Source organism: Mustela nivalis (assembly GCF_964662115.1).
Source record: "Mustela nivalis genome assembly, chromosome: 9".
Taxonomy (NCBI): domain Eukaryota; kingdom Metazoa; phylum Chordata; class Mammalia; order Carnivora; family Mustelidae; genus Mustela; species Mustela nivalis.
This window is the reverse complement of record NC_139028.1, coordinates 12,516,766-12,527,314: the sequence shown is the minus strand read 5'-3', so window position 1 is coordinate 12,527,314 and position 10,549 is coordinate 12,516,766.

The following is a 10,549-nucleotide window of genomic DNA, read 5'->3' as shown; positions in this document are numbered from 1 at the left end:
GGATGTATTTTAGTCTCTTAGAAGAAATTACCTCCCAACATTTTAAAGAAAGAAGAACTTATATATACACAAAATAAGGGTAAACATGATGAAGGGATGGAATATTACTGTAAAGATGAAAATTTTAAAAAATTCTAAGAAAGGAATTGATAAGTTGGTTGGAAAAAAAAAAAGAGGAGGGAATGTGCTCAGGCTGGAGACTAGAAGAAACCCATGTGCTAGATTGGGGTATATTTTGATCTATTAGAAGTAATTGTATCCCAACAATTTTTAGAAAAAAAAAAAATCTATATGTATATAAAAAAAATAAGGTTAAATACAATGAAGGGATAAAATATGACATAATAATGGTTTAAAAAGGTATTTTTAAAGAAAGGTATTGTTAAGATAAACTAGTTAAAAAACGCTAAAAGAGGAAAGAGGAAAAGTTAAAAAAATAGAATAAGAAACAAATAAAATTAAAAAAAATTTAACTTTGCAAGACTAAAGGATCATGGGGGAAAAGCCACGAATTCTGTGTTGCTTTGCCCTAGCTCTAGAATTCTGCTGTTCTCCTTCGGTGAGCTTGGTCTTGGCTGGATGTTCTTGCTGATCTGGGGGAGCGGCCTATTGACGTGATTCCTAAATGTCTTCGCTGCAGGCAGAATTGCACCGCCCTCACCAGGGGCCGCGCTAAGTAATCTAGTCCTTTCGCTCGGGAGCTTTTGTTCCCTGATCGCTTTCCGTACCGCTCTGGAGGACGGGAATGAAGATGGTGGCTGCCCAGTCTCTGGCAGGAGGAGCCGAGAGATCTGCCCCGCTCCTCAGAGAAAAGCAGTGGGTTCCTCCCATCTCCCTGGTCTCCCACCGCGCTCTGAGCTCACCCGGCCTGTGACCGAGCATTTCTATCTCTGGCGCACAGCCCGTTTGGAGTCTCCAAACCCAGCAGATTCCTGCCATGTGCTCCTTAAGGTGAGTCACCCCAGATCTGCCACTTGTGGGGTCCCTGCTTGGAGAGCAGTGGCCTGAATGTGCCTCGGATTGTGGTTTAAGGTAAGCCCGAGCTGAGAGCTCGGCTTTGTCTCTGCCACCAGCTTCCCCACTCTGATCCCCGGCAGCTCTACCACACTCAAGACACCCTGGTCTTTCTGTGGCCCCGCGGGTCCTGAGACCACACTGTCCCCTCCAGGGCTCCAGCCCCTGCTTAGCCTCTGCAGCGCCGTCCCTCTGTGGAGCAGACTCTTAAAGTTCTGATTTTGTGCTCCGCTGCTTGCTGGGAGCCGGCGCCTCCCCTCACGGTCTATCTTCCCGTCGCTTCGGGTTCACGTCTCCGCACGTCCCACCTTCCAAAAAGTGGTCGATTTTCTGTTCCTAGAATTGCTGCTCTCCTCTTCGCTCTCCTTGTGAGTTTGTAGGTGTTCGGAATGGGGTGATACCTATCTAGCCGAACTCCTGGGATCTGATGTCATTTCAGTCTGCTACTCCTCTGCCATCTTCTGTCTACTAACAGATGTGGTTTTAAGAAAAAACTTTCACAATTACAGAGAAAATGCTCTTGGGCAAAAAGGCTGTGATCTCTACTGGCCAAAAACTGCTTTTCTCTCAATTAATTCTTAATTACTGTTGAATTATCATTTTACATGGGTAATACGGCCCTTTGGAGGTTTTCTCTACAATCTCCATATGGTGTGTGTTCACCTAGAGCAATTTTTCTCTGAATGTGACCCCTGAACACCTGTATGAGAACGATCTGGTGGTGCCCGTTGCAAGTACAGTTTCCCGGTCCTGTGCTGGTGGATGAGCCCAGGTCGCCGAGGAACTCAGGTGTGTGTGCTTTGATGGTCTTCTAGAGTAACATTTGTGTATTGTGATGGTAATGGGGGTCTGACACATCCACCAGATATTCCCAGCCCAATCATTAGTCTCAGGATGTGGCTTTGTCATTTACCTACTCTGTGAGCTTGGGGGAAAAACTCACACTCTCTGAGCCAGAGTTTCTTCCTCCACACCTTGGGGAAGATAGAGCTTCCATTATACAGTAAATAAAAAAGGTTAGAGGAGAGATTTGTGGGAGAACTTTGTGAACTGCCAAACCTGAAATCAGTTATAATTGATTAGTTATCACATAGGAGATTGTGCGAGTGGAAGGACTGGTGCAAGAATGCAGAGGAAGTCTGAGCTAGTGGAACTGGGCAGGACATTCACGGGAGGGGTGGTGGTTTAGCTGCACTTCGAAGAACGGGGAAGGATTTCCATGGGTGTAAATGGGCTAATTACAGAGAGGTGAAAGCAGACATGTGCACTCCACATTTGGCTTCTCTGCACATCAAGAGCCCTTGGGCAGCCTTTTAGAAGCACAGAGTTCTGAGCCACCCCCGCCCAGGCCAGTTAAAGAAGGACCTCTAGGAACTAGGGCCCAGGCACCTCAGGGTTCTAACGGGAGTCCGTATTGAGAAGTGTTATCTAGACCACGTTGTCTGCATGGGGGCGAGGGGAGTGGGCATCGAGGCTGGAGAGACGCTGGGATATGAAATACAAAGGGCTTCACTCGCTGGTTAAGGGTCCTAGTAGTTTTCTGAGCTGCAAGTGAGGAAGTTAAGGCAACAGTTCAGGAAGCTTATTCTGGTGGATGTGTCGAGATTGGGCCAGGCTGGCAGGAGGGAAGGCAGAACGGGGTGCATGGAGACTAGGGAGGTGGCCAGTGGAGGCATCCATGAAGGATGGGAGGGAAAGGCAAAATAAAAAAACGAAAGGCAAGATCAGAAAAACGAGTTTTTTCTTTAAGGAAGATGTGCAGCTTCACAGCACAGTAGTGCCTGACAGCCAGATTGAAGGTCAGAGGAAACGTGTGGACACCAATGTCGAGGTAGCTTTGGTACCTTTTCGCTATAATAATTGATCTGTAACCTCCTCCCTCAGGAAGAAAGGAAAATTCTTCTAGCATTCAGACACCTGACGGTTTGCTAGTTTTGTTTTTCCTCCTTCCCTCCAACAGATCAAAGACCTTTTATCTCTTGTGCCTTTTAAATGTTTCACGTTTCTTCTTCTTTTTTTTTTTTTAAAGATTTTATTTATTTATTTGACAGAGAGAGATCACAAGCAGACCGAGAGGCAAGGCAGAGAGAGAGAGAGAGAGAGGGAAGCAGGCTCCCCACTGAGCAGAGAGCCCGATGCGGGACTCAATCCCAAGACCCTGAGATCATGACCTGAGCCAAAGGCAGCGGCTTAACCACTGAGCCACCCAGGCGCCCCTGTTTCACATGTTTCTTATACATTGTTCAGATACTTATACTTCAGAAAACAGTTGTAAATGTGAAAATTAAAGATGATTTTAAAGTGTATTTATTAAAAAGTGTAAAAACGGGTGTCTGATGGCTCAGCTGGTTAATCCTCTGACTCTTGGTTTTGGTTCAGGTCATGATGTCAGGGTGTGAGATTGAGCCCCGCATCAGGCTCCTGGGTGAACAGGGAGTCTGTCTGCTTGAGATTCTCTCCCTCTGCCCCTCCCCTCACTTGTGCATGCTCTCTCCCTTCTCCCCCAATAAATAAATCTTAATAAATTGTAAAAACTTACTAAGTTTTTCTTTAATAAGAAGCAGAGCAGTCAGAGCTTATAAGAGTTTCATGTGTCCTTGTGGTATTCACTGAACAACTTATCACAGTGGAGGGAAACACTGATTTGAAAAGTTTTCCTGAATCTTAAAACAGTATGGAAAATTTTTATTTTGCCTAATTGACTTTGGCAATGAGATGATGAGACAACGCAGTGTTTGGGGAGCAGGAACAGGAAGGAAAGGTTGTGAAAATCCTATAAAAGAAAATGTAGTCGCTACTTTGATGCGGGAGAGCAAGGACAAAAGAGAACTGCTCTTGGTGGTGTCCCTGAGGGAAGTCCGGAGATCGAAGGAGACCCTGGCACTTGGGAAAGGTAGATCCAGTGTCACTTGTGTGAGGTGCCACCCTGTGTTCCTTCTTTCCACTGCTCCCTCTTCTGCCTTCTTCGGGCGGGTAGAAGAGACAAAGCCCTAAGGATTACAATTTCATTGCCCTCCTTTTGTTGGGAAAACAGGTGAACATAGGGGAAGGGAAGGAAAAATAAGACAAAAACAGAGAGAGAGGCAAACCACAAGAGACTCTTAACTCTAGGAAACAAACTGAGGGTTTCTTGGGGGAAGGGTGTGGGGTTGGGGTAACTAACTGGGTGACGGGCGTTACGGAGGGCACCCGATGGAATGAGCACTGGGTGTCATATGCAACTGGTGAATCACCAGATTTTAACCCTGAAACTAATATAACACTATATGTTATTGAATTTAAATACAAAGTTAAAAACATAAAATATTTTCATCCCTCAAGCCAGATCTCCAAAGAAGTGGTCCTGGGATTATGGTGTCCTGCGCTATTGTACATTTTCACCTAAGCTTGAAATTGCCTTTCCCAGCATGGTCCAACAGAGCTTTTTGTGATGATATAAATGTTCTGTATCTATACCATCGAATAGAATAGCCACCACTAGCCACATGTGGCTACTGAGTACTTGAAATGTGACTGGCCCAACTGAGAAACTGAATGTTTAAGTTTTATTTCATTTCAGTTCATTTTAAGAACTATGTGGAGATTGGGTGACTAGGTGGCTCAGTGGGTTAAAGCCTCTGCCTTCAGCTCAGGTTATGATCCCAGGATCCTGGGATCGAGTCCCGCATCCAGCTCTCTGCTCAGCAGGGATCCTGCTTCCTCCTCGTTCTCTGCCTGCCTCTCTGCCTACTTGTGATTTCTGTCTGTCAAATAAATAAATAAAGTCTTAAAAAAGAAAAAAAACTACGTGGAGTGAGTGACTACCATGTTGGACACTGCAGTTCTAGAATAAAGAAATGGTTAAGACATTGTGCCAGTGAATTATTGAAAAGTCCTCTGGCTGCTTCCACTGGACTCAGCATTGGAGAATAATGACAATGTCACTCATGGTGATAGGAACCAGGGGGTAACTAATCGTAATTTTTTTCTGCCATTCAGTAAACTTCAGGAGACCAACAGGCCTTGTCAAAGGCCTAAGTGTGTTTATGACCCATGAATGTTGCTTCTTTTTTTTTTTTTTAAAGATTTTATTTATTTATTTGACAGACAGAGATCACAGGTAGGCAGAGAGGCAGGCAGAGAGAGAGAGGAAAGCAGGCTCCCCAGCTCCACATCAGAGCCTGATGTGGGGCTCGATCCCAGGACCCCGAGATCACGACCTGAGCCAAAGGCAGATGCTTAACCCACTGAGCCACCCAGGTGCCCCATGAATGTTGCTTCTTAAGCAACAGTTTGGCTCATGTAACACAGGTCTTCTAAAGGTGATTATATTTACAGATTGGGGTTACCAGCAATTAGAGAGAAGATGGTATAATACACAGCACAGTACAAAATACTCAAACTAGATGACTTTTAGCACAGATCAAAGTTTTGCTCAACCCAGTCATGAAAAAACCAGCAGCAAGACAAGATCACTGGCTTCAGGAGTGTGTGAACAACCAAAATACATAGTCCGTTATAGAAGAAAAGCTGAAATAGCCTTGCTAAGTCAAGTAAAAAAATTGGTTAGTTTCCTGTAGGGCAATAAATTTTTTTAAAGGTTTTATTTAAGTTCTAGTTAGTTAACATACAGTGTAATGTTGGTTTCAGGTCTACAATGTGGTGATTCAGGACTTGCATATGTCACCCAGTGCTCATCACGACAGGTGGCCGCCTTCATCCCCATCACCTGTTCCCCCATCCCCCACTTCCCCTCTGGTCACTGTCAGTGTGTGCTCTGGAGTTCAGAGTCTGGTTCTTGGTTTGCCTCTATCTTTTTTCCCCCCTTGTGTTCATCTGTTTTGTTTCTTAGATCTCACATGTGAGTGAAATCATATGGTATTTGTCTTGCTCTGACTGACTGACTTCACTCGGCATAATACTCTAGTTCCATCCACAGATGGAAGTATTTTATTTTATTTTTATTTAAAAAAAATCTTATTCATTTATTTGACCGTGAGAGAGAGCACAGGCAGAGGGAGAAGCAGGCAGAGGGAGAGGGAGAAGCAGGTTCCCCGTAGAGAGGGATCCCGATGCAGGGCTCGATCCCAGGATCCCTGAGCTGGAGACAGACGCGCAACGATTGAGTCACCCACGTGCTCCAGATGAAAAGGCATCATTACCCTATACTGTGCTATTTTGTACCTCTTAACACCTCTGCCCCGCCTTGCCTCCCCGCCACATTGGTGAACACTGCCTTCTGCAGTGACACTTGTGTACGAAAGCGCTTGGCTGTCAGCCTTGACACGAGCTCTTGGTCTGTGCTCTAACTACCTCAGGTGGGCAGAGGCACCTTGAAGTTCCCTTCAAGGTACTAAATCCTAACAAGTCGGATGGGGTTTTCAGAGCAGAATCGCAGAATCCCTCATAATGGGTATGGTTATTCTTACTAAATTCACCCCAAGTATTTTCTGGATATACATTGACACAATGGATTGTGCAGGTTTGGGGAACTGTGGGAAATAGTTCCGTAAGAAATTAGGCAAAAGGAAAGCAATGCAGACCTTTTGAATTTCCTTCAAGAAGATCAGTTGTGATGGGAAGTAAGCTAGAGCTTGAGGAGAGAGGCAGAAGCTGTGGAGAAGTGACAGTACCTGAGGCTCCTAGCCCGCCTAGGACTGTGTCGGGCTGCAGGGTTCCTGTCCCTTGGAGAGTTGTCTCTTCAGATAACAGACCTACTGGGGAATGGCCATGTTTATGTAGTGAGATATCTAGCGTGTGTTCATTCAGGGCACTCAGTTAATATAAACTAGTGCAAGTGGGGAGTTACAAAAGTGGTTGCAATGCTGAGCAATGAGGCGACTTGCTGCTCCCCAGACAGGGCCTGCTACTTGAGGTGGAGGGTGCGCTGGTGATCCTCACCATCTAGGTTTTGGACTCAGGCTTGCAGGTCGGGACACTGAATTTTGCCTGGGAGGCCAGAGTTGGTCGGGAGCAGGTGACGGAGTCTCCATACCCGAGGTTCTAAGAGACTGACCAAGTCTCCTCTACTTCCTGTCTCATGAAAGACTTTTCTTTCTGGAAACTAGACTTCAACACGCTATATGTTCTTACTTGAGTTGGTTGTATGTTCTCACTTGAATTTCCAGACACTCCCTTGTCAAAATTCAGGTTCTTAGGTGGCAGAGATAGTCCTCGAAAGATGCGTGGGGAATCTATAGAATGCCCTGGAAGTGTTGTGCCCCGGATGTGTGCCACGTGACAGCCTGGGACCCATAGCCTGGATAATATCACAGCCGTGGTAAGAATTGACAAGACATCGGCAGATCACATTGCTGTGATGATTGAAACATCAGAGTCTTCTCTGCTTTTTCCTCTTGTACAGTGGCTGATGCCTTTTCTCAGTGTTTTCCTTTTCTAGGCTCCCAAAGACTGTTCCCTTTCTATCACGTGGTTTTTTCCTCAGCTGTAGTTCACTCCCACCAAAGCGGGGCGCTTATATAAACCATGACCTGTGACCTGCTGTGGTCCGCAGTCAAGACTGGGCTAAAATGGAGGTGGAAGTAGAGATGTGTTCTCCACTCTCTACCCCTAGTTGCCATTTAACACTCAAATCATCTTTTATCTCAGATGAAAAGGGCTCAGTTACTGCGAGAAATGTTTTTTCTTCTTTGATGTTCTGTTAACGTTACATTTAACACGGCTGCCTTTTCTACTGTGGAAGGCCGTACAAGATAAATAGCAGGGAGTCGTGTTGATGTTGAAATCAGATTATCCTGGCTTCTTGAGGAACATCCCCTCTCTGAATGGCTCACCTGGGAAATGCCTTCCTCCTGGGGTCGTTGCAAGGACACGGAGCTAACGCTCATAAGTTGCTTAGCCCAGTTCTTGGCGTGGACCACACACTCAGCAAATGTGATCTTTGCCCTCTCCCAAAGTCTTCATTAACTCTTTTATAATAAAATTATTTTCAGTATGAGGTAAATAGCTGCAGTGCCTAAACATGTCAACCTTGCAACAGAATGTCACTGAGTGTGTTCTCTCCTTTCTTTTCTGCCTGTGTCATTCTTCCATATTTCATTAGCATAACTGTCCACATAGTCAATGCCTCACTCCAAGTTACACCCTCCTTCCACCCCTAATTCCACCATGTGCTCTTGTTACGTGACCTCTAAAGAGGTCATGACTGGCTCTTCACAGATGGATGGGATTTTCCTACAGTAAACATCTAATCTAAATATCTAAGCCAAGACTGACTGGCCTCTGACACTGAAAAGGCTTTTGTGATGTCTTCTCCTATGATTATAAGGCTCCGTGCTCAGGGAAAGTAGACTCATTTCCATTAAGTGACAAACACAGGATAACCAGCAAAGTGCATCTGCTGCTGGGGCGACTAATTTTCTTCCAAAGCATATGTTATTTAGAGCAGTGCTGTGGGAGTATGTCATTACTCCCTCCCATTACTATGGATAATTAAAAGTTGATTGGTACTTAAAACACAATGAACTTGATGCATGGGAAATAGAAATTAATATTTTGTTATTCCATGCCTTGTTGCTTGCAGGATTAAAAATCTGCTGACTGTAGGTTCAGCCAACCCAGGTCTTGAACTCATGAAAGCCTCATGTGGCAAAACAGTGGAAGTCTGGAGCCCACTGGGATGGGTGGGATCAGTATCTTGACCCCTAGTCACGCCATGCTGTTGAGGGCAGAGTACATGGGAACAGTAGCAGGTGCTGGGAGAAAGTATAACAGGGACAGAAGATAGAGTCACTTCCTTGGAGAAAGAGCAGTCTTAAATCACCAAGATCAGGGGAATTAACCAGTTCTGCTCTGAGTAGGCAAAGGTCAATATCTAAGAGGTTTGGGCCAAGGGGGAGCCGGTGGCGTATCTTAGTCATCTGGTAGGGATTGGAATCTTTCAGGTTGGGAGATCCTTTCAAAATAGTATGAGGTAACAAGAGGAGGGTCCAGCCCCAGGAAAGAGGCTGGTGGGAGAGGGAACCCCCTTCAGCCGAGCTGAGGTGTAGAACTAGGTTCCCATCCTAGAATCCAGCCCCAGTTTTACCTCAAGAGAGGAAAACCAGAAACAGAAATACTGGGTGGAACCAAACTTTCAGGAGGGAGACTGCAAATGTTCACGGCAGTCAGGACACTCAAACGGGGGGAGAGTGAATATTTTCACAGCAGTTCTACTAAAACATCAGACACTAGTGAAAGAATTCATCATGGTGACATCTCTTACCTTCAAAATCAATTCTTAATGAAGAATTGTTCAATGTGGGCCAGGTGAGGTGAAGCTGACTGGGGTCCACATGGTCTGGTAGAAGCTGGCTGATCTGTCCAGGGCTCAGCAAGAGGAAGAGTGATCTGCCAGTTCTGGAGAAATCCTGGCATGGTGGACTCACTGGGAAGCAGTTTTCCTAGTTTCCTGTAGGACTTGTAAATACGAGCGTGGTACGTCTAGCCAGCATCCGTGCCATGAAGATGAGAGGAAAAGAATGGTTTAGCGTGGCACCTGACAAAGATATGATGAAGTCTAAACAATTATTGCTGACATGCACTGAGCACTCTTCTCAGGCTGAACGTATTCTATGTCTTAATGTTTTAACTCGTTTAATTCTCACCAAACTTCTCTGACGTATGTATCGACATCATTCCCATCAGGTGAAGAACCAAGGCACAACGCAGACAACGTCCCCTGACACAGCTAGTTAAGGGCCAGGGTTCATGTTTAACCCAGGAGACTCGCATTAGAACCTGAGCATGCAACAGGCAGCTAACGCCACTAAATTATTACAGTTGTGGCTGGAAGACAGGGAGATTTAAGACTTCGACACATTGTTCGAAAAGACTCTTCGAACCTACCTTCATCTGAAGATAGGCAGGCTTGTGTTGAAAAAGAATTAAGATCTTCACAGACGAGAGGCCGTATCATATATCATCCAAACTGGGACACTTCCAAAAGGAAAAAGCTATTCGTAGCTTCACCATGAAAACTGGGACATATGGTCATCCTTCTTACAGGGTAAGTTTCAGTCTTCAAGACCTACAGGGCTCTGGTGAAATCATAGGTCGCTGTACCCGTTACGCACGAACGCATGTATATTACTGCTGTCTTTAGACGAGCTGTCTGTGTTTGATGGGCGATTTGAAGGATTTTCCGAGGATAGTTTTGACTGTGCCTGCCTTACCCATGGGTGATAGAATGTAACCTCTATACAGAAACCACCCCCATAGAGACAGGTTAAGCATTTTCCAACAAGTTCTCTTTATGGAGCAGGTCAGCCAGTTTGTAGAAAAATGTTTTTGAGAGAGTCTGTATGAACTGATAACTTTTGATGTCCTTCAAGCATTAGTATGAATTCCAAACGGATGAAGTTTGCGAAGAGTGTTTTAACACCACAAGTGGATTAATACATTTCTTTAGATAAATTCCTCTATTCACTGAATCCGTTGAGCTGCCGTGTGACAGACTCTTTGCTAGATGCTGGGGATACAGTAGGAGACAAACAGGTTGGCAAAAACAAAGACAAAATAACCCCCAAACCAAACCAGTCAGGACAGTTGTGCGAGG